This window comes from Hypanus sabinus, chromosome 10, assembly GCF_030144855.1.
Source record: "Hypanus sabinus isolate sHypSab1 chromosome 10, sHypSab1.hap1, whole genome shotgun sequence".
In the NCBI taxonomy this organism is placed as follows: Eukaryota; Metazoa; Chordata; class Chondrichthyes; order Myliobatiformes; family Dasyatidae; genus Hypanus; species Hypanus sabinus.
In genome coordinates this window covers 123,317,292-123,335,410 of record NC_082715.1, presented here as the reverse complement: position 1 = coordinate 123,335,410, position 18,119 = coordinate 123,317,292, and the positions used below count along the sequence as shown (strand labels likewise).

General features: G+C 42.2%; 1 protein-coding gene across 4 annotated transcripts in view; it reads right to left on the bottom strand.

The window, feature by feature from the left end:
* The window catches only part of LOC132401061 (TOG array regulator of axonemal microtubules protein 2-like), an 86,736-nt gene that overhangs the window by 68,318 nt on the left and 299 nt on the right, over nt 1-18,119 (bottom strand). The gene's annotated exons all lie outside the window — the stretch shown is intronic.

Genomic DNA, 18,119 nt, shown 5'->3' with positions numbered 1-18,119 from the left:
AACCTTATACAACTTCCCTCCCTACCATCAACTTGTATGTCATCTGCAAATTTACTCCAGCATTCACATTCAATTTATATCACAAATAACAAGAATCTCATTACCAACACCTGAAGTACACCGCTGGTCATGGCACTTCCCATCAGAAAAATAGTCCTTCTTCTATCACCCTCTACCTCCTATCGCCAAGCCAATTTTCGATCCAATCAGCCAGCTTGCCTTGATCCCACGTGACTTAACCTTCTGTATCAATCTACAATGCAAGACCTTGTTGAATACTTTTCTATAGGCTAGACAATGTCTACTGACCCGCCTTCATTAGTCTTTTGGGTTAGGACTTAAAAATAAATCTATCAAATTAGTGAGGTGGGAGTTCTCCCATGCAAAGCCATGGCAACTATCTCAATTCAGGCGCTGCCTTTCCAAATGTTTATGAAACAAGTTCTTTTGGCTTGCGAGGCAAGCCAGAGAGTGTAGGACTCCAAGGTTTTTAGAGCACTTGAACTGGTTAAACGAGGGTCATTAATTGTTTAGAGTCTCTACTGTTTTTCTTGAGCGACTCACTCTTTGTAATGCAAGTGTCCTGGTGCCTTCTGTTTAAATTTTATAAGAATATTTTGATGGGCTCAGGGATTCTGTGTTATTTGTATAATTTAAGTGGATGCCCAATTAGTGCTAATCATGGGGTCCTAGAGAATGTCATGTCCTGCAATGTCGCTCGGCCGAGCCACTGATGGTCTGTTGGAATTCTCGTGAATAAACCCTGGTACATCAGGGTCTATCTTTCCTCTGCACTTGGGTTCTGACATTGTCAGCGCACTTTGTGATAATATGTGTCCCATTCCTTAGGGTTTTGTCCAACGGTATCCCTACCATTGGCAATACTCAACAGGCTTAGTTACTGGCACATTGATGCTAGACCCCAAGAGAAGGAGGAAGATAACATAAAGGCCTATAAGACGGCTTTTTTAGTGCAACTTGTGGTTGAGCCCACTCGAGAAAAGGCAATCCTCAACTGGGTATTGTGTAATGAACCAGATTTGATTAGGGATCTCAAGGTAAGGGCACACTGAGGAGGCAGTGATTGTAACATGATAGAATTTTACAGGAAGAAGCTAAATTCAGATGTATCAGTCTTACAGTGGAGTGTGATTACTACCAAAGATATATTTTGTGAAGTCAAATAGGGGTAAGACATATGCTGTAAATGTTAGGACACCAAGAAGTAAAGAGAACTTCAGAGGCATGAGAGAGGGACTGGCCAAAGTTGATTGGAAGGAGACACTAGCAAGGATGATGGCAGAGCAGCAATGGCTGGAGTTTCTAGGAGTAATGCCAAAGGTGCGGGATAGATACTTTCCAAAGATGAAGAAATATTCTAAAGTGAGGGTGAGGCAACCATGGCTGACAAGGGAAGTCAAAGACAGAATAAAAACGAAAATAAATTAGTGGGAGGCTCTTAAAAACCAACAGAAGACAACCAAAAAAGCAATAAGGAAAGAATAAAAGTACTATGAAGATAAGCTAGGAAATAACATAAAAGAGGATATCAAAAGATTTTTCAGATATTTAAAGAGTAAAAGAGAGATGAGAGTGGATATTGGACTCAGGAAAATTATGCTGCAAGAGTTAGTAATGGAGGTCAAGGAAAAGGCGGACAAACATAATAAGTATTTTACATCAGTCTTCACTGAAGAAGACCCCAGCAGTAAGCCAGAAATTGGAGAGTGTCAGGAGACAGAAGTGAGTGTAGTTATTACAACTAAGAAGAACATGGTTGAGAGACAGCTAAGTTACCTGGACCAGATAGACTACACCCCACTGTTCTGAAAGAGGTAGCTGAAGAGATCATGGAGACATTACTAATGATCTTTCAAGAATTACTACATTCCCTTAGTTTTCCATATTAAAAAAGCCTTATCCAGAGTTGATGGTTTAAAGAAAAGGTTAAAATGGATATTACTAGAGAGTACAAAGTTACTTAATTCAAAAAATCTATGAAACTGAAACCAAATTTTAAAAGTATGTTTAACAATAGGACTAAGACCTTGTCTACCTATCCTGGAGAATGAAAAAAGAAGAGGAGCTCCCAGTTAAGAAGCCAAAGAAAACCCCCTAACCGAATTCTCCTCCAAATGTAACCATGAAGGGCAGTCCTGGTTATCTATACCGTGAATACAAAAGGTGATATAATGAATATTAATTGCCCAATAATAAAATCTAAAGTTTGGTAGCCCCAGTCCTCCGTCTTTTTTTGATTTTTGCAATAAAGATTTATTCACTCTGGAGCTTTTATTATTCCAAATGTATGACAGGATCATGGAATCTATTCTATCAAGAAACATTTTCGGGACAAAAGATAGAACCACTTGAAATGTATATAAAAATTTCGGTAAAATTACCATTTTTATAGCATTTATTCAACCAATTAATGACATCAACATAGGCGACCATTTGGAAAATGTTTGTTGTGTGTATTCAATTAGAAGAAAGAAATTATACTTATATAGGTCTTTAAAATTTTTAGTAATTTTAATACTGTTACAAAGGGTGAACAGCTCTGATGGGCAAAAGGTTACAGAGTTGCCCATATTCCCCCCCCCCCCCACCCCCCGGGAGAATCACAAACTGTTACTGTTACCACGCTGCTAATGAGAGAGAAAGAGAGACAAAGGGAAAACATACTGGGACTGGAACATCTGCTTCAGATAAGGGAGAGATAACACCGGGAGAGAGAGACTTGTTGTTCCACCATATTATGACTCCTGTAAGACTCACAGCTCCGGAGAGGGCTGTTTTCTTGGTACCATTCTGTTCATTAAAATTCCTCAGTGGACAGCCGGAGTGGGCTGGTTTGATGGACTAAGCCATTCAAAACTGATTGACACCGGAGACCCCGTGAGTGGGGATAAAAGTGAGGTCTGGGGAGACACCCCTCAGACACACCAGGAGCATTGCTTGGGTGGTGGAACCCACGTGAAGGTGTGGGGCATCGGGGACCGAACAAAGGATCGGTCAGTTTAACTCACAGTGTTATAGCAGGGCCGGTGGGGGCTTGTGTGTGTCCGCCCTTGCCTGGGTGATGAGTCCATCACAGAAGAACGGTCTAGCTGAAGGATAGACGGATCATACCTGAATGGCCACAACACATCGACGGATCAAGAACATAAAGGAAGGTTTGCCTGACTGTAGCTGTCACTGTTTGCTCTCTCTCTCTCTCTCTCTCTCTCCAACAATTAAAACACAAGAACCAACAACTACCTCAGCACGTATGAACTGAACTGAACTTTATATTCACATATGACAATTCATTATTCCCTTTACATCGATAGAGCTTGTTTATTATTGATTATTATTATACCCACACTTTTAGGTTTAGTATTACTAACGTGTATTATCTATATATTTGCATTGTTGATATTGGTTTGTATATTTTACTAATAAACGTCATTTGAAAATAGTACCACCAGACTCCAACGGATTCTTCTATCTTTGCTGGTCAGACACCCAATTACGGGGTACGTAACAATACCAAGGTAAATAAAATAATTTTTAGCAATAGTAAAAGGTATTTGATCATAATAATCAGAGTAATTATTAATAGGAAAAATTCACTTTTATGTAAGTTTAGTTTATATCCAGAGAAAATACTAAATTCAGTAAATATGGATAACATAAAGGGAATAGACTTCCTAGGGTCTGAAATGTAAAATAATAGATCATCCACATATAACAAAACCTTATGTAGTTTATCCCCTCTCTTAATACCCTGAACAGAATTAGAATCCCTAAGAGCAATAGCAAGTGGTTTTAAAACCAAATTAAATAATAAAGGGCTGAGAGGACAACCCTGACAGGTTCCTTTATATAATCTAAAATAAGGAGACTTTTGATTATTAGTTATAACCACAGCCACCAGGGCTTAATAAATCAGTTTGATCCAGGATCTAAATCCCGGGCTGAAAATAAACCTCCTCAAAACCTGAAACAAATAAGGCCATTCCACCCTGCTTCCGCTCAACATGTGATAGCCTTTTCAACTTTATTGGCTAGGAGAGCTATCTTGTTATACTGGAAAGATTCTAATCCACCTACTGTTTTTATTTTGGCCCTCCTCCATTATAACATATATAACATATAACATATATAACAATCACAGCACGGAAACAGGCCATCTCGGCCCTCCTAGTCCGTGCCGAACCCTTAATCTCACCTAGTCCCACCTACCCGCACTCAGCCCATAACCCTCCACTCCTTTCCTGTCCATATACCTATCCAATTTTACCTTAAATGACACAACTGAACTGGCCTCTACTACTTCTACAGGAAGCTCATTCCACACAGCTATTACTCTTTGAGTAAAGGAATACCCCCTCATGTTTCCCTTAAACTTCTGCCCCCTAACTCTCAAATCATGTCCTCTAGTTTGAAGTTTGGAGAAAATTAGAACGTTTGACACATCTTTTAATTTTGAGCAAACCTGGTGACCTTTTATTCAATATTTTCATATGATCTAATTTTTTTCTCTCTTTCTCTATTTTCTTTAGGTAAATTTTTCTTTTCTTTCTTTTTTCTCCTTTTTCCCTCTTTCTCCGCAAAGGTTCAGAGTTGACCAGAAGAATGTTTTCTTTTTTTCTTTTGTAATTTTGTCCTCAAATGGACTGCCCAGTCTCTTTTTTTTTGTTTTAGGTTAGTTTAATGTTATAATAAAAAAAAATCCAGTTTTTTTTATGGATTGCCAAGAGGAGTTGTGCTTCTTTGTTTATACACAATAGCCCAATATTACATTTACATGACTTTGACTGTATACTTCCCTTTCGGTGTCTGTACGCTTATTGCATTATGGATTTGATATAACTTCTCTGATTTGTATCTATTCATTTTTTTAAATCAATTAAAAAAACATTGAAAATGAAATGAGGATTACTACATTCTGGAATGGTTCCAGAAGACTGAAAAATGGCAAATGTCACACCACTCTTCAAGAAGGAAGGAAGGCAGAAGGAAAAAACAGTTAGCTTGACTTCAGTGGATGTAAAGATGGAGTCCATTATTGAGGATGAGGTTTCAGGATACATGGAGGCACATAATAAAATAGACCATAGTCAGCATGGTTTCCTAAAGGGAAGATCTTGCCTGACAAATCTGTTGGAATTCTTTGAGGAAATAACAGGCAGGGTAGACAAAAGAGAATCAGTGGATGTTGTTTACTTAGATTTTCAGAAGACCCTTGACAAGGCTGCTGAATAAGATAAAAGCCCGTGGCTTACAAGAAAGGTACTAGCATGGATTGAATATCGGCTGACTGGCAGGAGGCAAAGTGTGGAAATAAAGGGGGAGTTTCCTGATTGGCTGTCAGTGACTAGTAGCGTTCCGCAGGGGCGAGTTTTGGGACCACTTCTTTTTGCATTATATTTCAATGATCTGGATGGTGGAATTGTTGGTGTTGTGGACAGGTTTGCAGACAATACAAAGTTAGGTGAAGGGACAGGTGGTGTTGAGAAAGCTGAGTCCCTTGACAGACTGGGAGAATGAGCAAAGAAGTGGCAGATAAAAAACTGTATGGGTGAGTGTATGGTCATGCACTTTTGTAGACAGAGTAAAGGCATAGAATATCTTCTAGACAGGTAGCAAATTCAGAAATCAGAGGTGAAAAGGGCCTTGGGATCCTTGTGTAAGATTCCCTAACTTGCAGGTTGAGTGAAAGGTAAGAAAGACAAATGCAACGTTTGCTTTATTTTTGAAAGGACTGGAACATAAAAGCAAAGCTTAAATGCTGAGGCTTTATAAGGCATTGGTCAGACCACACTTGGAGTATTGTGAGCATTCTTGGTCCCCTTATCTAAGAAAGGATGCGCTGGCATTGGAGAGGGTCCAGAGGAGGTTCAGGGGAATGATCCCTGGAATGAAAGGGTTAACTTATAAGGAGTGTTTGATGGCTCTGGGCTAACTTTGCTGAAATTTAGAAGAATGAGGGGGAATCGCACTGAAATTTATCAAAAAGGCCTAGATAATGTGGAGAGGATGTTTCCTATAGTGGCGGAGTTTAGGACCAGAGGGCACAACCTCAAAGTACAAGGGTGTCCTTTTAGAACAGAAATGAGGAGGAGTACCTTTAACCAGAGGTTCCCATGAACCTGCTGCCCTTGTCCTTCATGGTGGCAGAATGCATGGGTTTCAGGAGATATTGCTGGAGCAACCTGAGCATCCACATGCTCTGCAGTTTGTTGTGGTACACGCTATGGTCTGGTGTGTCAATTGTGGAATGAGTACATGTTTAGGGCAATGGATAGGGCGCCAGTCAAAGCAGCATTTGCAAGAATATTGCACTGATGCAGATCTACCCTCTGAGGGTAAAAATACCTTTGTTACAATTAGCAATATTTACCTAGCAATCAATGTTTGGGCAATATTTATCCCATAGCCAATATACTTAGCAAATTATTTCCTCAAGTTGCTGCTATATTACAATACAGCACACTACGCCCGTCGCTGGAGTTTGCTGGGGAGGTGCCTCTGGTTGTAATGCCACCCACAGCCAGCAGAGGGAGAATGGAATGGAAGTAACATTGGGTTAGTTAGACCCAGGCTCCAAAGCTTGGCCAGAAATGAAAAAAAACTAATACAGAGAGTTCCATTTCATTTTGCTCATGGAAGAGGATGGCCAAAGCAACAGTTTTTGGAGAAATCTTATTGAAGTTTATAAAATTGTCAGTGACGTAGATACTGTTGTCTGGAGCATCTGGACAGCAAACACACCTTCATTATTGCTGAGTACTGTTTATTGGCTGCAGTTCTACCTTCATTGCTATAATTCCAAGCAAGTTCATCAAGCATGGCCTGCTGAGTAGCTGTAGCATTCTCTGATATAAGTTTAGATTTCTAGCATTTTGTTTTTGGCTCTTAAACAAGACACAATAGAGCCAAGACAGAAAGAAGAGGAAGGTTAATCAGAGAGCCTGTTTGCCTTTCAGGAGAATGTAGCTGATCTGTGATGTAACACCATGTCCATCTTTTCTGCAAACCCCATAACACCTTATATTCCACTTGGGTAGCCTCCAACTTGACGGCATGAATATCAATTTTTCCTCCTGGCAATGAATAAATATTCCCTTCCCCTTCCCTCTTCTTCAACTCACCACTCTAGCCTTTTGCCTCTTACCTCTTCTCACCTGCCAATCACCTCCTCCTGGGTCCCCTCCTCCTTTCCTTTCCCCCATGGTCCATTCGCCTCACCTATCAGATTCCTTACCTTTCCTACCCACCTGGCTTCACCTCACACCTTCTCGCTATCCTCCTCCTCCTCCCACCTTTTTATTCTGGCATCTTCCCCCTTTCTTTCCAGTCCGGAAGAAGGGTCTCGGTTCAAAACGTCAACTGTTTATTCATCTCCATAGATGCTGAGCTCCTCCAGCATTTTGTGTCTGTTGCATACCCCTTTTGCTGACAAATTTCTCTCATTCCTAGGATTTAAAATTGACAATGAGTTTTTTTTTGTCAGTTGGCAGATCATTATTATCCTCTAGAGGTTTGGTCTTAATTCACTAGTGAAGGGACTGACTCCAATTTTCAGAGGTTTCTCAACCAATTGGTACACTTTCTCACCAACTACTTTATCAGCCCCTTTCAAGCTACCCAGACTATGGAGAACACACCCCCAGTTTGCATGGTGAGTTGAGCTGACCATGTTGCTACACAGCTGGCTAGGTAATGTGTGTGGAGAGAAGAACTGGGTGATCATAACCAGGCAATGATAACTTTCCTACTTGAAACCGATTCTGATGAAGTTTCACTGACCTTAAAGTTTAACTGTTTCTCTCCGCAAGGCTTGCCTGACCTGCTGAGTGCTTTCAGCATATTCTGCTTTGAATCGAAGTTTTGTTTCGACTCCTGGACTCTCACATAACCGGAATACTCACACTCAAACAGGTACTGTATCTCCTCACGCAAGCACGCGGTCCTCCTTCATTGGGTGAATGTACCGAGAGACAAGTGACACTCGTGTTTTATTTATATCATTTGCTCAAAGTGAAACTTAGATGTTGTCAAAATCAAACTGGCAGACATCTAAAGTAGGGCTACACAGTAGCGTGGTTCTATTTCACCACCAGTGACCAGGTTAAATTCTGCTGCTCTTTGTAAGGAGTTTGTACGCTCGTTCCATGACCGCATGGGTTTCCTCTGGGTGCTGCGACTTCCTCCCAGTAGGGTAATTGGTGTTAAGCTTTGTAACTTCAAAACCTTAAATTAACTCAAAGAAAGACTGGGAGTCTGGATATAACACGTAATTAATTATTTAAACAAACAAGAAGCATAATCAAACAACATATATATACCAAATTACTCAAAAAGTTATTGAAATTTTAAATATACAACACTCAATCCTGCTTAGCTATGAATTCCAACTGAATAAAGAATGCATCTCAATTATATATACAGTATTCTAAATAATACAACAACTATATACAGACATCCATAGCGTAGCAAATTTTAAATTGTCCCATTCAGACTTAAAGATTTAATCGCTGTGCAGGATTTTTACTCTTGTGGGATAATGTCTTTCCTGACAAGGGGGGTGGTCACTCTGCTGGGCAGGTGAAACTATCTCATGCTCTGGGTTCTCCTCCGTGCTAGTTGTGGGAGTTGACTCTGAGACTGCAGAAGGAAATTCGTCACAGCTCTGGACACCTTTCTTCTCCTTTGCTCCCTCTGGATCTACTTCAATCCCTTTCTTTTGCTTTCTTTCTCTCTTTTATACCATTCTCTTTCTCATTCTTTCTCTCCATCTCTTCCCTCATTCTTCTTCTAGTTTGTGCACCTTGATCTTGGGAAAGTGCATTTAGTTCACTGGAGTACTCTCTTATTAATCGCACCTCTTGGTTTCTGCATCCCAGACATCATCTGACGAATCCTCTGTCTTTGTATCTCCATTAAATCCTTTCCTACTAGCCTTCCATTCATCCAGCTGAGCTTTGATCTTTGCATCCAATTTTACAAGCTGGTCCTTCTGTTATTACCACATACAAGCTCATTGGTTGTTAGTTGTTGCATCTCTCAGTTATAAACATCATTGACCCTTTCCTCCAGTATAAGTTCTTAGCTGGGTATCTGCAGGTTTCAGTTTGTTAAATTTGAAATTCTGTACCAACTCCTTTTGTGGAATGCCTGAAACAGCTGAACCAGTGTCTAATTCAATTTTAATTAATTTGCCATTCACTCCCGGCATAAGCTATATCACTTGTCTGTTGTTAATTTTCACACTGTGAATCTCAAAGCTACACAATCCTGTGTCACTTTCACATTAACAGAATTTTCATCAACAGCATGCAGATCAGAGCCCTTTTTGAAACTGTAACATGAACTTTTATCTTTTTCTCTTCCCTGCGTAGTCCATTTATTTCTCTCTGTCCTTCATCTGTGTCTAGCTTTGTTGCATTTTCTGCAAGTTTCACCTTTAAACCTGCATTGGCCCACTGATTGAGAGCCCCTGCCACACAATTTGTTTGCTCAGACTGGTTACTGTTTAGATGCTGTAATTTTGTTCACAATTACTTTCATTCCTGACTGGAACTCAATTATGCCTCCGTCTTCTGGTTCCACTGAAACAGTGATTTGCTCTGCTCTTTCAAGTGTAAGCTGTACTTCACTTAGGAGCCATTTTTGAATGTTTTCTTTTAAGATACCACTAACTAAACCACCTCTTGGGCTATCATTAAGCACATTACCAAACTGACAGTGCTCTGACAATTATTTCAAAGCAGTCACTTGGGCTGAAATGGGTGACTTTTTATACTGCTTATGAAACCTAAAACGTTCTGTAATCAACAAACGCTTCAGTTCTAAGGGCTCCTGCATCATTTCTACAACAGCAGCAAAGCTCATTTCTGATGGTTTGGTAGGAGCAGTCGCACTTTGATGCAAAGTATCTGCTTTTAAACTCAATGCACTTAGCAAAATTGGTACTCGCTTTTCATTGGCTCTTCCATTTGCTTCAAAATACTGATCCAGTAGGTCGGTATGCACGAGCCAGTTACCCGTTGTGTAATCAAACTCATCAATCTTTCTGATGTAGCCAGCCATTTCTGCTTTTCTTTTTAATGATTATTATCGCCAGGTATTCGATCTTTATGAACCTTTAATTCTTCCATTTCCCAAGCTTTCTTTAAATCAAAACTCGCCTGAGCCTTCAATTCTGAAAAACATTGTGCTCTAACAGGTCAGTAGCCATCTCGTGTTTTTTTTTAAAATACCTCAATGCCAGTGTAATGTTTTGAAACTTCAAAACATTAAATTAATTGAAAGGAAGACATGGGAGTCCAGGAATAAGGGTGTAACTTCATCTTTACTTTTAGTGAAGTGCACACGTATCACATGATAGCATCACAACATCAGCAATTAATGTATTTTTATGTATAATCCATAATTAATGACCTAAACAAACAAGAATGATTATTCAAACAACATATATGTACAACGTCACTCAAATATTATTGAGATATCAAATAGACAAAAGGTACATTTGGGAGGCACAAGCTCAGTGTGTTGGAGAGGCTTTTACCGTTCTGTATCTCTAAAAAAAAATTGTTGGCTTGCAAACATAATGATTTTCCACATTAACACGTCTAGGCTTTCAAGCTGGGTACGGGTGTTGATTTTAACCAACATTTCGATATCACCCTATGCCATCTTCATCAGGGATGATGCCTAGGCACATCTGGTTATCCATCTAGTCGCCCGTTATCCATCCCTGCTGATTGGTTAATCCTCAATCAATCAGGTTTCTGTTGTCCCTCCTTGTTTAAAATCGTATTCACAGCGAGACCTTCATCTTTGTTAAAATTCTTATTCTCTAGTCTTCCTTCACCAGGCAGTCCCAAAGGCCACTGGTACAGCACAGTGGTTTCATGCCCTTGAAGTCAATCCTGTGGTCATCGTATGTGCAATGTTCTGCTACCATCGATTGCTCCGGGCAACCCAAACAGTTACACCTCTATCAGGGAGTTTCCACTGATATACGCTGCTCCAAATTCACAGGGAACCCTGCAGTTTTTTTCTCAGGGGCTTAGTTTCAGGAGATGCTAATGGATAACACTTTATAATCACTGGGACAGCATGGTACAACAATTTACAGTACCAGCAACCACTGTCTGTAAGGAGTTTGTACTTCGTCCCTGTGACTGCATGGGTTTCCTCTGAGTGCTCTGGTATCCCCCCCACAGTCTAAAGATGTACCAGTTCATAGGTTAATTGATCATAAATGGTCCCGTGATGAGGCTAGGGTTGCTGGGAGACGTGCTTGAAGGGCTGGAATGGCCTTTTCCACGCTGTATCTCAATAAATAAGTAAATTGTTGGGTTTGCCTCAGAAGCTGAAGCCTGTCAAAGGAAGCTGTTGTCACTTTAAGCACTTAAAGTGGTTTCATTTACTTTGTAATTTGTAGGTAACCAGATCTGTTTTGTGTGCTGGAATGTGGACCTCCTGCTGAATGGATTAGAATCTGGAATGTGCCAGCAATCGATTAAAAATCTATTCGTCATCCGCTGAACAGACGCTGTTGACAGGACAGAATGAACATCCAGAATATCCAAAAGACTATAGGAGGAAAAAATGGGCCACTCTACAAATCGAGTCTGCTCCTTGTAACCTTATATTCTTTACCAATCAAGAACCTGCCTTTAAACCTGATGACTTGGCCTCCACAGCATTCTATTCATTCTCAGACCCGCAGAGTTTCCTGCAAATGGAAATATCCTCTTCACATCCACCCTATTCAGGCCTTTCAACATCTGGTAGGGTTCAATAGATGCCCCCTTGTCCTTCTGAATGCTATTGAGTATGGCCCAGAGCTAGCAAACACTCCTTGCACGATAAACCTTTTATTCTTGTGATCATTTTTGTGAACCTTTCCTGGACAATTTCCTTAGATATGGGGCCCAAAAGTGCCTTTGATAAACAGGTACATGGGGCTTAATGATGCCACACAGAATGCCAGGGCTGGGTGGTGCCACCGTTCTTGCACTTGGCATTGTGTGGTTTCCCGATGACATTCCTTTATAATTGTCACTGTATCCCAACAAACACTCAAGTTTCCCAGCGATCTATTCAGTCCCCAAGACATGGAGCACACAGGCAGGATGAGTATTTATCACCCATCTGTAATTATCCCTGAGTGGAGTGTCGTACCATTTCAGAGCCAGTCAGATACTAAGGGCCCTGTGTCACATATAGGGGCAAATCTCCTCCGGGATAGACCTCGGTAAACCAGATGAAGTTTTACAATACTCTGGCACTTCCATTATCATTAGTGCTCAATTCCAGAAGTTAAGTCCCACAATGAGATTTGAACCACAGCCATTGGAACAAGCCTTTGGATTCCCAGTCCTGTAACCTGACCTCTGCACCACCACCATACTCTTCTGGAATTGAACCAGTTTCAACTTTGGTGCCATTTTAACGCCCAGTTGACTGCAAATTCCTGTCTGTGAATTCAATAGAACCATGTCTCCACTTTACTTCTATTGTTTGGCTTCCCTATGACTGAGACCTTCAATTTAATTGTTACATCTAGACCTGACTCTTCTAGTTCACAACAAAAGTCAAACTGCTGGATGAACTCAGTGGGTCAGGCAGCATCTTGTGAGGCAGAAAGTTGGATCAAGACCTGCAGCAGAACGAGCGGTTCGCTTCTCGCATCAGATTCAACAGATATGTGTCTCCAGTCTTACAATTCACTTCTCTCTTTCCAATCAAGGTCATCAAGGCATTGGCTGTCTCAGTCCTGACTTGCATCAATCTAATTCGCCATCTCCTCATACATAGCAAATGAAAGCAGACAAGGCCTCAAGCCTGCTCCACCATTCTGTGAGATCTTGTCAGATCCTCTTACCTCAACATCATCTCCTGTATGAACTCCATATCCATTGATCCCCGTGACATCTCAACCTATCCATCACTCCTGGGAATATATTCAGATACTGAGCATCCACAGCTCTCTTGGGTGGACATATCCCACCATTCATTGCCTTCTGGATGAAGAAGTTTCTTCAAACCTCAGTCCTGAAAGTTTGACCCCTTATGTTGAGACAATACTCCTGGATTTGGACACACACCCCATCTGTGGGAAACATTTCCAAACTGTCAAGCTTCACAAGTATTTTCAGTCATCTTTCATTTCTCTAAGCTTGAGAGAGTCCAGGCCCAATCTGTTTTGGCTCTCCCCAAATAACAACCCATCTCAGGAGTCAAGCCACTGAACTAGAGACATAAACTGATTCCTGATTCACACATTCATGTGCTCATATCTTCTTTGTCTCTCCCCTTCCTCTCTACAGCATCTCCACCTTTCCTGCAGAGACATAGAGAGACAGAACACAGAAACTGGCCCTGCAACCCACTGAGGTCATGCTGACCATCAAAACACCCACTAAAACCAACCTTACGTTGGTCCCATTTTTATTTTCTATGCATTCTCACAAATCCCGTCAGATTCTCCCACCCAGGTACTCATTAGAGACAATTCACAGGGGCAAATTAACCTATCAATCTACAGTACATATCTTTGAATGTAGAAGATCACCCACAGGAAAAACCATCATGGCGCAGAGAGAACGTTCAAATGTCACTCTAAGGTCAGGACTGAACCTGGGCCTCTGCCACCGTGAGAAGATGGCTCTACCAGCTGTGCCACTTGCCATCCATAACCCTCTCCGGTGCCGGCTCTTCTGAATCCAGCCCCCTCCCCTACCCATTCAGCTCCAAAGTTAATCACTGCACTACTGACAGACATGCTGCAAACAGGAGAAAATCTGCAGATGCTGGAAATCTGAGCAACACCAGCTTTTACCACAGATGCCTTCAGGTCTGCTGAGATGTGGGATGGTGAGGGAGTGGGTAAACAGATTGTCCAGCAATCAGTGCAGAGATTAAGAAGTAAAGATACAAGTATGCCGTAGATCCCCTTGAGCCTGCTCCACCATTCCCCTACTCCCATACCTGACCTCCACATCACCCATTTCCCTCAGTGTCCAATATTTGGCAATCTCAGCCATGAATATATTCAGCATTCCCAGCCCTATCCGCTACAGAATTCCACAGATTAACAATCCTCTTCATCGTAGTCCGAAATAAATTCCTTATCTGGACGCAGTTCCCCAGTTCCAGATTCGCCAAGCTGGGAAGCAGTTTCAGTTTTCTAATCTCAGTGAGCACGGCCGAGTTTACTCACTCAACTCAGTCATCAATAGAGAACCACTCGTCACAGGAATCAGCTGGCAAAGGAGAAAGGAGTGAAGCAGGACGAGTACGAGAAGTTTGCGTGGGCAGATTACCACTGGAGTGTATAACTGAAGAACATAATTTCTTGGGGATCTTGGGAAGCAAGGTCAATACTTCACTGGAAGTGGCCACACAAGTAGATAGAGAAGCTTGACTTCATTGGCCAGAGCACTGAGTACAAGAGTCGGGTATAAAGGTTGAAACTTGAGTCTTGTGCACAGTTCTGGGCACCCCATTACCGCAAGGATATGGAGGCTTTGGAAGGGGTGGGGAAGAACTTCACCAGGATGCTGTCTGGATTAGAAGGTATGCATTATAAGGAGAGGTTGAACAAACTTGAGTTGCTTTCTCTGGAGCATTGGAGGCTGTGAGGAGATCTGATAGTTTATATAATTATGAAACTCATAGATAGGGTAGACAGCCAGAATCTTTTTTCCCATGGAAGAAATCCTAACAGACATGCACTTAAGGTGAAAGGGGTGAAGGTTAAAGGAGACACGTGGGCAAGTTGTTTTATACAGTGAGTAGCAGAAACTGGGAGGTGATGGAAAGAGATACAATCAGTTGTTATAAAAAGACGTGCATATTCATGGAATGGAGAGATAGGGATCATGTACATGCAGAAGAGATTTTGTTTAATTACATATCACGTTCAACACAGACATTATGGGCCAAAAGGCCTGAACCTGTGTTCTATTGTTATATGTTTGATGACCAGAGTGTTTGCCCATTCCAACAGACTGAATTGGAAAAACAACTTTAGTCTCAACAATAAATCTACTGTATGGACTTAGGTTTGGCTCCCACCATGGCAGCTGGGGAATTTAAAGTAATTTATACTTAAATGACTGGCCACTTGCCTTGTAACAAGTTAGGAATTTCTTCTCATTGAGGGTGGTGAACCTCTGGAATGTTTTAGTCTAGGAGCAGGGTTTTGTAATATTTAAAAGATGTTTATTTTCTGAAAGATTGGGAGAAATGAAGGTTATAGGAAACTGGCAAAGAAGAAGAGATTGAGGCCTGAGATATATCAGCCATGTTGAATGGTGGGATAGGACTGCCGGGCCAAATGGCCTACTCCTGTCCTATTTACTCTTATGTTCTCAGGTTCCAAATAGAGCTGGAGATTAAGACCATGCTGTCAGTGAGGTTACCTGCAAAGCAGTGGCATAGCTGGTAGAGCTGTTATCCCACAGCTCCTGTGACCTGTGTTCAATCTTGACCTTCAGTGCTGTCCACGTAGGGTTTGGTCACATGGAAGTCCCTCCACACGTCCCAAAAATGGGCAGGTTAATAGGTTAATTGGAAATTACTCCGAGTGTGTAAGCAAGTGGTAGAACCTGGAGAGTTGGTGGAAATGAGGGTGAATTTTTTTTTAAGGGATTAATATAAGATGTGTGGCAGATGAGCAGCAGGGATTCATGGGCCAAAGGACCTGTTTCTCTTCTGTATGACTCGATGACCGTGGAGCTACCACTGTCATAAAAGCTTGTAATGGTGTTCAGGAGAAGAAGCCTGCTGTACTTGTCTAATTCCAGACCCGCCAAGACAGTTGACCTTAGATTGCCTTCTTGGTTCAGCAGCAAGTAAGGGTGGACAATAAAGGCTGACACAGCCAGCAGCATTGACATCCAGTGGTTGAATCAATGCTAGGTGAGGTGCTGAGGGCATCGGCCTGGACCAGAAGCAGCAAGGAGCCCGAGTGGCTAGCTCACCAACTTGCAGTAGTACAGACAGAATGAAGAACGTGGTCCAGGCCACTGGATGCTCAATGAAATCACAGGATAGGAATTTTCTAGTCCAATGTTAGTTGCCATTATTAGCTTAAGGAGAGCAAGCTCTGACAATGATCTGCATTTGGAAAGGCAAGGTCAGATTAGGGGTAGTCAATATGGGCTGTACGTATGTGTTGGCAGTGGAGAAGGGTTGGAATCATGTCAAATGAATCCCAGTGGATTTCTTTGAAGAGGTGACCAACAGGATCAATGAGAGCAGAGGTTTATATAATCATGAGGGGTGCAAATAATATTACAGGCTAGGGGAGAAAAAAAAACAGAGGACGTGGGTTAAGGGTGAAGGGGAAAGGTTTAAAGGGAACATGCAGGGGGGCTTCTTCACACAGAGAGTGGTGGGAGTGTGGAATGAGCTGCCAGATGAAGTGGTAAATGCGGGCTCACTTTTAACATTTAAGAACAACTTGGACAGGTACATGGATGAGAGGTGTATGGAGGGGTATGGGCTGGGTGCAGGTCGGTGGGACTAGGCAGAAAAATGGTTTGGCACAGCCAAGAAGGGCCAAAAGGCCTGTTTCTGTGCTGTAACGTTCTATGGCTCTGAATAAAGTGGCTGGTCACAGTCATTTCAGAATCAGAATCAGGTTTATTATCACCAGCATGCGTCATGAAAGTTGTTAACTTAGCAGCAGCATTCAATGGATTACGTAATACAGAAGAAAACATTAATTACTTACAGTATATGTAATTGAATAGATTAAAAATCATGCAGAAACAGAAAAAATATACTGTATATTAAAAAAAAGTGAGATAGTGTTCACAGGTTCAATGTCCATTTAGGAATCAGATGGCCGAGGGGAAGAAGCTGTTCCTGAATCACTGAGTGTGTGCCTTCAGGCTTCTGTATCTCCTACCTGATGGTAACAGTGAGAAAAGGGCATGCCCTGGGTGCTGGGGGTCCTCAATAATGGACACTGCCTTTCTGAGACACCGCTCCCTAAAGATGCCCAGGGTACTACCCAAGATGGAGCCAACTGCAGCTTCTTTCAGTCCTGTGCAGTAGCTCCCCCCCACCACCAGTACCAGACAGTGATGCAGTGGTTTTTGTTGACATACCAAATCTCTTCAAACTCCTAATAAAGAATTTTCCTGAATAAACGAGTCTTAAACCAGAGGCTTAAGGTGAGAGACAAATGATTTAAAGGAGGCCTGAAGACCAAGTTTGTCCACACAGAAGGAGGCAGGTACATGGAATAAGCTGCCAGGGGAGGTGGTAGTGGCAGATACAATTGCAATGTTTTTAAAAAGACATTTGGACAGGATCGTGGACAGGAAATTGTTAAAGGGATATGGGCAAAATGCTGAGGAAGGCATCCTGGTGGACGAGTCAGGCCAAAGGCCTTTTTGCCAGGCCGTTTTACTCTGACTCGGTGACGGTAGAGCTGAGTCATGATATAGCGGCTCTCTGTGCACAGCAGGTAGCAATGTGACAAACACCCGGTGAAAGAGCAGCGCTGAAGCTCGCCCTCAGGACGAGCCTGGACATTTAAGAAACCTTTGGAGGGGTGCTCGACCTAAAGAGCGTCTCCAACTAAAGTGAGCTGTCCGTCAGCTGCTCGGTCAGACGCAGCAGAAATTTAAATGTCCCTTTCCACCCAGCCTCGCTGTCACCTGCTCCATCCCCGACTGCGAATCTCTCCATCTCCATTGCAGGAGAAGGGGAAGAGAGGGCGAAAGAAAGAATAAGAGGGCGAGGAGGAAGAGGGTGAGAATGAGAGAAAGCGAAAGAGGAGAACAAAACACATACAGTACATCCACATACAAACAATCACAGCCTCTTGGGACATCACAAGGTGCTGCAGAGAATAAAGCACTTCTTAACGCGCGGTCACTTCCGTCATGCAGAAACTGCAACAGTTAACTTATGCCAAGCAAGTTCCCACAAACAAGATCCGACGGACCACTTTTCTGACATCCCCGGGGGGCGGAGGGGGGATGAAATTCGTACCAGTCTGCGGTAACTTTCCAACGCCGCCTGGAGATGCGACCTCTCGCTTCCACAAGAGCGGGACAGGCATAGCGTGGAAGAGAGAGGTAAGGAAAAGGCGCTGG